The sequence below is a fragment of the Gadus morhua genome, chromosome 14 (assembly GCF_902167405.1).
Source record: "Gadus morhua chromosome 14, gadMor3.0, whole genome shotgun sequence".
Lineage (NCBI taxonomy): Eukaryota > Metazoa > Chordata > Actinopteri > Gadiformes > Gadidae > Gadus > Gadus morhua.
This window is the reverse complement of record NC_044061.1, coordinates 18,858,333-18,871,118: the sequence shown is the minus strand read 5'-3', so window position 1 is coordinate 18,871,118 and position 12,786 is coordinate 18,858,333. Positions and strand designations below refer to the sequence as shown.

The 12,786-nt window shown below is 44.2% G+C and overlaps 1 protein-coding gene across 2 annotated transcripts in view; it reads left to right on the top strand.

Annotated features, from left to right (window-relative positions):
- Positions 1–553: 553 nt before the first annotated feature.
- The window catches only part of LOC115558699 (semaphorin-4B), a 46,273-nt gene continuing 34,040 nt past the window's right edge, over positions 554–12,786 (top strand). Inside the window, exon 1 of one of the 2 annotated variants that reach the window (XM_030377064.1) lies at positions 554–1,045. The gene's annotated coding sequence lies outside the window, so the exon portion shown is untranslated. Of the gene's footprint in view, positions 1,046–5,215; positions 7,421–12,786 lie in introns of those variants that run through there. The other variant, XM_030377066.1, reaches the window with a different exon arrangement.

Genomic DNA, 12,786 nt, shown 5'->3' with positions numbered 1-12,786 from the left:
TTCGCCATGACAACAGTATGCAGCCTGTACACACTCTTTAATCATCCTGTAGTCTGCAGCAGGGGATCCTTCACACCCCTCTGTGTGCAGACACACACACACAAATACCCCCAGAGACAAATTCACCCCCATATTGACACACACACACACACACACCCTCCCCCAACAGATAAAAACGTGTACCCCCAAATTTGCACACACACACATACACACACATGCAAACACACACACACACACACACACACACACACACACACACACACACACACACGCACACACACGCACACACACGCACACACACACACACTTTAGGTCGCACACACATATAAATACACAACTACACAACCACAGACACACACACCCCGAGATACACATTATCACACAAGCCCCCCCCCCCCCCCCCCCCCCTACACACAAAAACACACACACACGCAGAGACACACCTTTCAGCATCCCAAGCAAACCAACCATTGCCTAGTCCATGATGTAATGCTATCAGGCTACTGCCTCAGACCCCTCCTCTACTCTCTCTCTCTCTCTCCCTCTCAGCCTCTCCCTCTCACACACACACACTATCCCTTTCCTCGCCTGCTATTGGTGGCTCCGGTCTGCATCTGCTGGATCAGCTCTGCCTCCTCACACTCACACACCCGCAAACACTCCCACTACTCCACGCATGTACACACACTCTCATCCATCCCGCTCGCCGTCTTACTCACACACACATTTCCCCACACACTTTTCCACCGCTGCTGCTGCTGGTGCTGCTGCTGCTGCTGCTGGTCTTGGTGGAGGTAGAGGCGTAACAGGGGGAATCCTCCAGTGCTAACCGGCTCCTGGAGACACCTGCCTGCCCGTCTCTGGCTCTCCGCCTTGGGGGAGGATTGCCGGTGCGGAGCGCTGCTCTGGGCAGCATGAGAGGAGGAGGTGGAGGAGGAGGAGGAGGTGGATGCCTGTTGGTGCAGAGGGTCGGGGGGTAACTGCGAGTAGACACTGGACACGGCTGAAGGCGTCGCCGCGGTGACAAGCGACGGCGTGTACTGTGGTAAGAGCTCTATCTCTCTTTCTCTCTCTCTCTCTCTCTCTCTCTCTCTCTCTGTCTCTCTCTCTCTCTCCATCTCTCTCTCTCTCTCTCTCTCTCTCTCTCTCTCTCTCTCTCTCTCTCTCTCTCTCTCTCTCTCTCTCTCTCTCTCTCTCTCTCTCTCTCTCTCTCTCTCTCTCGCTCTCCATCTATCTATCTATCTATCTATCTATCTATCTATCTATCTATCTATCTATCTATCTATCTATCTATCTATCTATCTATCTATCTATCTATCTATCTATTTCTCTCTCTCTCTCTCTGTCTCTCTATTCTTCTCTCTTTCTGACAGCGTAGCTTTCAGATTCCTGACACCTGGGAACTGGGCGCCATGGTGACAGACGGTACTAAGTCAGCTTCATGTCACTTGGTGTGTGTGTAGGGGTCTGTGTGTGTGTGTGTGTGTGTGTGTGTGTGTGTGTGTGTGTGTGTGTGTGTGTGTGTGTGTGTGTGTGTGTGTGTGTGTGTGTGTGTGCGTTAGTGAACGTAGGGGTGTAAGCTTGTTGGGGGGTTGCCCATTTGAAATTGTGCTTTAAATCACGGTCTGTTGCATATGTTTGTTTAAGTAGGGATGTGTGTGAGAGATAGAGAAAAGGTGTGTGTGTGTGTGCGAATGTGTGTATGTGCGTGTGTGCACATAGATGCATGTGTGCGCACACAGTTTCCCTCCGAGACTTGAATGTCAGTCACCTTGGTGTGTTGACATAGTGTCCAATAACCTTTCCGTTGGGTCTTGCGTATTTCTCCATCCGTGAACAGTGTTCCGGACTAATGTGTTTTTCTGTCCAACTCTAACCATCTGTACCGGCGCAAATTTATAGCCTACTGAGGCCCTGATTGACAGGCTTATTATGGAGCTATAGATTGTCCCCGTGGCGTCACTACGGAAACGGGGCGTGTGGGCATACGGTGTGCACTAGCGCGGACCACTCTCTTGTGCGTGTCACGGGGGGCGAGTGGGACCCAGGCCACTCTTCTGTCCGGCACTATTGTGCGTCCACAAAAGGATATTAAGACTAATAGGAATAGTAATTCCATTATTTCCATTGGGTATAACTGAATGGCACGACGGGATTAATGGGAAGCAAAGAATGAGATTCATTCTCACAGGCCGAATGTCTTAGGCTTGTAACGTTGTATTTTATTGCATCATTGAAACATTAATATTATTTTCAACACGTAAATTCTGTGATGACTTATTCATACAGAGAGAAGGTTTGTATACCTCTGGTGAGGATATAGGGCTTTATTGTTTTTGCATGGTGATGCTAACAGTTCATATGAAAATTTACATTGTGTTTTTATTTTTCTGCTGATGTGGGAATTCGTGTGCTCATTTACGTATATATGTATATCGAGCAATTTATATTGAGTGTCATAGATCTACTGGGTTGACAAAAAAATACAGATACTGTATTTCCTTTGCCTATTCATCGATGTGCTATTCTTTGATTACCTCAACAAATTAACTTCAGAATAACAGTGTCTGTTGCTAATATGACATTGAACACATCTGAAATCATAATCTCTAAAATTTAAAATACTTTCAGATTAAATCGATTTGTTAATAAAATATCATCACTAACCCTATTTTAGTGAGCTTTTGGTTGTTGCAATTATATCATCATAATATTAATAAACATCCAAACCATACTGCATCCAATCAAACCATCTCACTGAGCAAATAATGAGGAAGTTGATTGTTCCCTGGGTCACAGTAGTGTCATATAAAAGGCAAAGTTATTTATTTATTTATCAATTTTCACTCTGACTTACAACTATAGAGTCAGACCTTTTTTTTCGTGCATCGTCCTGATAATAATGATGTTAAATAAGTAAGAAGAGGACCAAGTTCCCACATGAATCACAGGTGGGTTTGGCCCTGCTTACACCCTCTCGCTGAAGCACTTCCTCTATATCTGGGACGTATTAGTACTGGTTGTTTTGTCCCTGTTTGTTTTAACACCCCCCTATTTACTGCTCAATACTTTTCATTTAACTGATATTTTTGGCGAATGGTGCCTCGCTTAAAGTGTTGCTACCGTAATCAATTGTGGGAAGCATTATCTCCTTTCCTTTCACAAAGGAGGTCATACCCTACGCTAGAGGAGATAAGAGAGGAAGCACTGGAGCACCTTCCCTATAGCATTTAGAGAATTCAAACAGCTCTTATTAAGCTGCCACTAGATGCTTCCGGGTCATTTCACCCAGTTAGGAAGCTTCCTAAGCAAAATGGACTATTTCAACCGGATCTTTGGTCTCACATTTTGGCTTTTAAAGAACCCTTCGATTGAGAGTCGAAGCAGCCGACTGCTGCTGGAATAGATCCACTTTGCTGCAGTTACATGCTGGCTAAACTGGGTCATTTTGAGGAGAGCCATACATGAGTCCAGCCAATCAAGAGTATGGAGGAACAGGAAGATTTGAACACGATGAAGCTTTAGACTGGTGAAGGTCAATTCAATAGCTATCTCACGTCTGAGGTGTTGCTTTGTTAGCAATCTGGTTTTAGTGTACTTGATTATAGTATTCTCACCTTCCTCTGTGTGTGTGTGTGTGTGTGTGTGTGTGTGTGTGTGTGTGTGTGTGTGTGTGTGTGTGTGTGTGTGTGTGTGTGTGTGTGTGTGTGTGTGTGTGTGTGTGTGTGTGTGTGAGAGACTGTGTGTGGTGTTATGTCTATTGTGATTATTTATTGTTAACTTGAATTAAAACAGCAAGATGTGGTGTAAAATCGTTACAGACATCTTGTTGATTTTGCGCTGAGAATAACACGATCCATTATCTTTTCGTATAATCTCAAATATAAAACGGTTGCCCTTTATGCTAAGCATAATAGATCTGCTGCAGGCAATACATATTAAAGGGAATGTGAATATCTTAAATAAATAATATATTGTAATATATGTCTAATCTATATTTTTTGTTAATGACAAGTTCAATTTAGTGTCTTTGGCATTCAAGGCTTGGTCAGATATATACAGTTATGATTAATGAATGCTTCAGATATATTGAAAAAGACAGAAATCATTATTTCCATCTCAATGCCTGAAGGCTTTTCCTCAGAATGGTCAAACAAACCCCTATACACACACACACACGCACACACGCACACACGCACACACACACACCGACCCAAGACCTCCTCATGTATATGTCTGCTGGGTATGTATTTTTCCAGTTCTCTGGGCCTGATGAAGAGCAGGCGTATATATTAATATCCCAGCCTCCCATTAGGACCATATCTATAACATACAGCCTGCTGGGCCCTTCCCCCACATTGTTCAGACAAAAAAATAACCAGCTGCATTGATTCTTTTTCAGCATGACAGATAAGGAGATACCTTGTAGGTTCAATGGGGTGGATCTCTATCTCCGGTGTGTGTGTTTGTTTGTTGATGTGTTTGTTGGTAAGTTTGTATGCCTATGTGTGTATGCATGCCTCTGTGTGTGTGTGTGTGTGTGTGTGTGTGTGTGTGTGTGTGTGTGTGTGTGTGTGTGTGTGTGTGTGTGTGTGTGTGTGTGTGTGTGTGTGTGTGTGTGTGTGTGTGTGTGTGTGTGGATCAAGTTCATGCTGTATCCTCAGCTATGCGGTCTACCCTTTTACTGTCTCATGTCTCTCTCTGGTTTTAAGCGGTAGGAGCTAGTCATGTCGGCTAGCATTCCCTCTAAGGAACATCGCCCCAATGCGAGGACCTTGATTGGGGCTTGGTCAAGGTGAGGACATAGTATGGATGACTCATGCAGATATTTTCCAAAGTGCAGCACTCAGCCCATCAGACCCTCACTTTGAGGATGGATGGAGTGTTCCCAGTGTCATTGGTTCAAAGCTTGACTACTGACCCTGACTCAGCAGCCCCTCTCTCGTCCAGCTCTTCTCCTTACTCTTCACCCCTCCACCAACCCTTTGGCATAATAGGAATGATGCTGTCGGTATGTCCGTCTGTCTGTCTGTCTGTCTGTCTGACCATGTGTGTCTGACTGTGTGTGTGTGTGTGTGTGTGTGTGTGTGTGTGTGTGTGTGTGTGTGTGTGTGTGTGTGTGTGTGTGTGTGTGTGTGTGTGTTGTGTCTGTCTGTCTGTCTGTCTGTCTGTCTGTCTGTCTGTCTGTCTGTCTGTCTGACTGACTGACTGACTGACTGACTGACTGACTGACTGACTGACTGACTGACTGACTGACTGACTGACTGACTGTCTAACTGACTGACTGTGTGTGTGTGTGGTCAGTCCGTTGGTCTGACAATGTTTGTCTGACCGGTTTGTGTGTGTCCTAGTGTGTGTGCGTATGTGTGACTAACTGAGTGTGAGTTGTTTGTTTCAAAGGATCTGCCATATACTTAACCCCAATACAAGATGCAGACGAGTGGGCGAGGGGGAGTTGCGTGATACCATGGTGTCCTGGTTGTTTTGCGTGTTGTGACCAGGGGGGAGGAGGGTGAGGGGTCTGAGGGCTGAGGGGAGATGGACAAAGCGTCTCGACAGATTAAACCAGATTTGCCCCAGCATCCCGCTGGGCGTTTGTTCCGCGCAGTTCTCAGCCTCATGTGGCCCTGAGAGGTTTCTTTCAAGTTATTTTTTTCCTGTTGAAAAAGAAAAAAAAAGCCAGTAGAAATCATGTCCTTGTTTGTCTCTTAAATTGCTCCAAACAACATGTCCCCCTGATTAGTCTCCTCTCACTAGAGCCCACTTGTGCATCTGAATGGCTGCTTCACTGCATTTTGTTTAGAGCTGTCCATGCTCGCTGTTCCTCACCCCAGGACAACTCTTTACTCAGACACGTCGATCGTTTACACATTAATCAAGCATTTTACAAGGCTAAGAAGACGTGAGGAGATAACTTACCATACGATATTAGCACTTTTTTAAAAGATGGACAGCCGACAGATTGGGAAAAAACGACCTACATTTAGAGGATTTATTTGTTACTCGTTCTTAATCCTGAATTTAATTAAAAAGATGATACTGTAATTCTTGTTCCAGTTCCAGTGATCACCGGTACCCATGTTGAAAGGATTCATATATCATTAATTTGTTCCCCAGCAGCCATTAGTGAAATTAAATGTTAAAATAAATACATGAACTGCAAATGTAATACATCAGTACCTCAGAACTGGAAACAAGTACTTTAATCAAATCAAAGCTGGACCTGTAAGACTAATCTTGTGCGTCCAACCTCAACAACATAAGCATAATATTCAAATCCTATATCTATCTATCTATCTATCTATCTATCTATCTATCTATCTATATCTATTTTCAATCTATCTATCTACTTTCCAATATCCATCTATCTATAGATCTACCTACTATCCAGCCATTCATCTATATACTATCTATCCATCTTGTCTCTCTCCCTCCCTCCCTATATTTCCTTTATAACATTCAGATGGGGGCTTTTGTGTGAGCATGAAAACCAATCCGAAAGTGTGTCAACCCTTCCTTATTAACACGTCACAATCCTGTCAGACCGGCCTTCAGGTCTAGCCTATTTCCCAAAGTAGAGGCTAAACAGAGCTCACGGTTGAAAGGTTGAGACACGTGGAGTTTGTGTCTTTCCCTTCCTTGTGAGGGAACCTTTATGAAGAGATGATAGGAGGAGGAAAAGTTGATGAAGTCCCACTCCTCTGTCTGCTTCCAATGGGCTTCCGAGGGAGGGAGTGTGGTGGAGCTCAGGTCTGAGTCTCTGTTTGCGTAATCCCTTGTAATTCTCTCTGTGGGTACCGTCTTCATTGTTCGACTTGTCTTTGATGAATGAGATAGGGGGCTGCTGTCTGCGTACCCATGGCACACACAGGCCATACGACGGGAGTACACTTGGATTCACGGGAGGGGAAATTAACATTATTTACATGGATACAAGCTGTTGATCATGTTTGATTAATTGGACATTTGTTTTAGTCTGCATGACCATCTGTGATTTTGTATGCGTGCATGAGTGTGTTTTTGAGAGAGAGAAAGCGAGTTTGATCTTTATTTGTATGAGACGAGTCATACGCATAGATGGATGGTAAAGCGATTTATTTCCAGATGAACCGTAATTAGAAGTGTATGGAAAGTGAGGCTGAGCAGAGCAAGCTTTCACCGGCTGCAGATGGGGAGCGCGTGTGCTGCGTGTTGGAGGAGGGGCCAAAGTTTCCACACTTGGAGGCGGTGAACCTCAGTCATGTGTAGTAAAAAAGGATGGCAGTATTCGAATGGGGACGTGACGGACATCTCGGATTGTAACGTTATACTGTGTGATACGTTTAGCGAGGATACCAGTTACTCTTCTCTTCATCCTAAACGAATTCGAGTCATGCTGGACTGAGGTGAATGTGAACGGAAAATCCGTTTCCAGTGAACGGTAAGGTAGTTTTGGTTGCTTTACCTTTTCTGTGGTTTCGTTGTCCTGTAAGCCTACTGGGGTCTTTAAATGGCCGGAGGAGAGTAGGCTACACCCTTTAAACGGACATTGAACCGTCTAGGTTCGTTCCCGTTCGATCTTTATGTGTCCAGCGGATTGTATGGTTTTCTGTGTTGCACGGCCGTGCTGGGGTGGCTCGCCTCCACGGCACACTTAACACGTTTACGCCTTTACGCTTTCAGCGGAGTGTGCATACGGCGCATGCATCATGAGTCCACACTTGGTTCAATTCCCATAACAGCACGTTCTACCCGACCAAGCAACAAGGTCTTACGCTACGCCTATTCTATGGATGTCGATCATTTACAAGGGATAATAATGTGTTGCTTTTCATTTGTAGCCTACAAACTTTTGCACATCCTATAACTGTAGATGTTCGGCTATTTAATGATGGAGGTCTGTACGCGGCGTTTCCAACTTTTTACCTTTCCGCCCTTCTTCTGCAGCTGTTTGCTTATATTGGTGGAAACACGCGTTGGGTTATTTGTTATTATGTATCGGCATACATTGGCCACACGTTTTATAAACAAGCTGGCATGCGACTCCTCAGCTTGTTTCCATTTGGTTGGAAAAAGCCCTCCCCTCCTCCTTGTGGATCCTCTTGTTTAAGAATGGGTTGAATTACTCATTCCATTTAACTGTAAAACATTTTTTAGCATACTTCCTCTTACTTAACGTTACTATTTATTTTTAATTTTTTACAATAACCTTGATAATGCATTATCTAATTTTAAAACATTGTGTGATTATGATCACCTCATTACACGCATTAATAAGGACACTGATATTATCATATCATATATGCAGTTGTAATTTACATTTTCTCTACTATAATACGGTCACATAATTAAGCACGGATGCCCTTACATTTTTTTTCACATGTCAATTCTTTCTCCCTCTCTTTCGTTTTAATGGACATATGGGAGCAACAACACATACTTATGCAGAAAGACTAGAATAAGCAAACACACACACACACACACACACACACACACACACACACACACACACACACACACACACACACACACACACACCCCCCCCCCCCCCCCCCCTCAAACGGGCTTGAACACGCACAGCCAGACACTCCAAACAAAAGGTGCAGGCTCCAGTAGAACGCAAAACAAAGTAACTCCATCCACCCACACCACTTCAGAGGGCTGGTCAACGTGTGGATGACTTGTGGTGAGCAGGGCTGGAAGGGTTTAAGGGTAGCAGAGGAGGGTGGAGGATTGGGTGGAGCCCCAAACTCATCAGGCTAGCAGGAGTCCACACCACCTTGAGATTACTTAGGCCTCTTGTTATCCAAACACTGAAGACTGCTTGAGAGGAGAGGCACCGTCCTGAACCCTTAAAACTAGATCATAGTGAACTCCCAAGATAGAGAAATGTCAAACAGAGACCCTATTTTGTTGACATGCGAGCTGTTGAAAAGATGAGGCAAACTCACGGCCTCATGTGGTTCATGGGTGTTAATCATTGAGATGGTCAGTGCTGTCAGTTGTGTCCCAGCTTCCTCTGTCCTTACCAACTCTTTTGGGAAGACGTCCTTCATAGGCTGATTCACCGGTTGTGGAGAAGGCATGCACAGGCCGGGGGCTAGAGGCCAGAGCCCATGGAGTTCTGTAGGCTTTGTCTCGTGGGGATCCCATTCCTCATGCTCCCTCCAGTCCTATGCTTATCCGTGGTCTCTCCATAACACATCTACTCCATCTCGACTCTGCATAGGTCTCAACCGAGATGTCCACTCTGGAATGAAAGCGGCACATCTAATGCACATGCTCAATACAACAACCACAAATCCCCTTTTGTAAAAAAAAAAAGAAATAAGCAAAGCAGCAGCCTCCATTTCCTCCTGCTCAAATGAAAAAAGATATTGTGTCAAATCTGTGGTCAGGAACGCTCAGTTCCTGAATGCAAAACAGACCTCTTATGGGGTTGCCATATTTCCTCCCCCGATATCAGCTGATAAGCAGATCTCATGCTGTCTTGGGTTGCGGTTCAGAGGCTCTCCGGATGGGCCTGCCGCTGTGTTATGGGTTCCAGGACCGTCCTCATGTGCGGTTAAAGCACAGGAAATAACTGGGAGGAACTGCTTTTATTGTGCTTTGAATCAAACAAACACTGACTGTGTCATGCGTTCTGACTAGCGGCAGGCGGGCCAAGATACAGCCTGGGCTTACACAAGTTTTAAGCCATGGAGAAAAATATTGCTCTGTCCCGTGTGGACATGATAAACAAGGAGGAGGAAGAGATGGTCGCTCGACCCCATGGTAGTCTGCGAGAGAGAGCGAAACAGAGAGCTGTCTCTGTTGGATGGGACCTCATGCTGTTTAGAAACACAGTCCAAGTGTATAATAAGACTTTGTATAATACTTGTTGTCATAATTCTTTATGTTTGTGACCAATGTGCATACTAAAGAGACGGGACAATGTAAAAGCTTACTTACAGTATACTAGGTATTTGTTATTTGACTGCATTTCATTGTCACGATTAATTAAATGATGTTTGATCCAATTATTTCTAGAATATCCCATTCCAGTTACCATCTTATATAAACTGTTGTATATAGTACTGTGATAGAATCATGCACCATACCTTAAATTATTACCCCTCCATCCTGAATCATAAATAGTTAAATATGATGTAATGCTTTTTTTCAGCAACATACAGTATATTTGCTTGTCTATCAATCTTTAAACATGATCCGCTCAACTGTGGTTCAGCCAGGGCGGGGTCACAAAACCCTAAAGAAGTGATTTGCTACAAACGCACCATTATTTCATGGCCGCCTCCCTGTTGCTTCCTTCTGTCAACACCTATCAGCGGGATGCTACTGTTGACATATCACTTCCTTTATTGCCTGCAACGGTGTGCAAAGACAAAGCCCCCAAGCCACCTAGGAAGCCCCCTACCGACAGCACACACAGTTGGATGTCCCTCAGATGTTGCTCTGTACCGGACACGTGTTTGCAAAGTGCAACGAAGGTTAATTGATGAAACGACCCGCATGTGCCTCCCTTTTCTCTGAGGCCATATCGAAATTACACCAATGCAGAATGTAAATAAATGTTTTCATGTAAGCCGTTTTCCATCCATACTAGTCTTGCCCTCTCGGTTAAAATGCTGTCCATCCACACTGAGCGTTAGCTGTCCGTTGATGACCGGAATATCACGTCACAATCACGCGCCAGATGCTTCGGAGCCCTCTGTTTTCCTGCATTGTCCGAAGCTGGTCACAAGCGAGTACATTTTCCACTCTGTTTTACAACTCAATGCTTCTACTCAGTAAAGACAAACATTGTTTTAGTGTGGAACAGAAGAAAAACAAGAAAGATGGATCCGCCTCAGTATGAGGACATTGCCTAAGTCACGTAATGCATGCACCTACCATTTCTTCATAACATCTAGGCTAACAATCTTGAAACTCTTGCGTAATCGTCAGTGGTAAACATCTCGTGGTGTGTAGGTGTTGAGGGTCTGGCAGGGGGAAGGAAAAGAGCTCAAGCAAAGCAGTCATCTGATAGGCCTATTGTTAAGTCCTCCATCCCTGCCTGTCTAGTCACGTCAAGAAATGAAGTCTCAGAGTGGCTTAGCCATAGGGATTAATGTTGTTCGCTCATTCGAATGCTGTAAGTCACGAGAAAGGCCCACTCATGACGGCCTACACTTGATGGCCAATCAGGGGATCTGGTGGCATGATTTGCAGATGAACTGTGATTTCCTGAGCAGTGGTGTGATCAAGACCTGGGAAAAGCCCCATTTTAATATAGTTTCTCAGAATGTTGTGTCTAAATAATGTAAGCAAAGTTACATTTGAAATGTGCACAAAAAGTGGAGTTATACCATCTACATGAGAAACATACCTTCTCTGGGACGCAGCTCATCTTGCTTATGAAGAGGATCTTATGCTCTGTAGTATCCTATGTATTTAGCAATTCAATCATAATAGTTACTTTTCAAGTATAAAGTAGCGTAGCGAGTGTCAGTTTGCGGATGAGGGGTATTATGATAAGTTTTTGTCTTTAATGAATCCATGTTTTGGAGACTTTTTTTTTATTTTATTTTTTTCCTGAGGAAGTATTAAAAACATTGGCTTGTAGCGCCCACTGCTATCAAGATTAATTAAATGATCAATTCATATAACAGTGAGCAAAAATAGGTTTATGAGGTAGTTTACCACCATAGATGTAATGAGAGCCCTGTGTGTTGAGAAACAAAAATGCTATTCATGTCCTACAACAGATTCAGTGATGATGGTGAGTGACTATGAAGAAGATACCCGATTGTGAATGCTAAACTGATTTATTCACAGGCTACAGCCTTCAGAAATCGACCTTGGATGCTATGTGGTAAATTGTGGTCAAAAGAATATCAGACGGAAGAATATGATGTGGTCGTCACTCGTCAATAAATAAACGACATTCACAGGAAACTGATATTTTGTCATCTACCGGTAGTACGCATTTTCAGGAAGATCATTTGCTGAACACAAGCTAATTCGGCTGTCCAAAAACAGGCCGTTGACAAAAGATCTTGTAATGGATCTCCAAGTTAGATTGCAGTAGTTGTCCAATTTGTTAAAATGCAGCTGATGCAGTTATGTTGCTCCCCCGGTGAGTATTTTAGACCATGGGAGCAATGCATGGGTCCTGGAGCACTTTACGCAGTGGTGTAATCAAGAGGGGATTCAGGGAAATCATCCTTTCACACCACGCTGCGCTCCAACTGAAACACGTGGTTCATTACTGACGAGAGTTTCAGCTCCCCACGCCGTCTCTCCCCCCCACCCCCTTCAGTGATTTCCCCCCACCTCGCTGTCTCCCCCCTGCCAGCCTCCAATCACGGCGCTGACTTCAGACGGGGGCACGGCGACCCAAACCCTTCCTTTAAGCACTTATCTCCTCCTCCTCCTCCTCCTCCACCATCGCTCTTGCGTCCTGCTTGTTTGAAATGATAATTATTCTCCACTGCGAAGGCAAAGCTCTATGTGACAGAGGCGGTTTCACTAAGAATATCCTTGCAGAATATTTTCCTATGATGGAATATGGTGTGACTGCCGAACGGATTGTCCCTGCTTTGTTGGTGTCTCTTTATGCTACCACTGATGCACTGGTTACATTAGTAGACCTTCATGGGAAACGGATTTCAAACCGAACCCTTGTCCAATATGTGAAATCCTTGCAAGAAAACATCTATTTATCATATTGTTTATTTTGATAGGGCACAATCTACGAGGTGTATAATACTTTAATTAAAGTATAGTTACATTTAAATGTCTACAAAGTTACCTTTTATTATATCA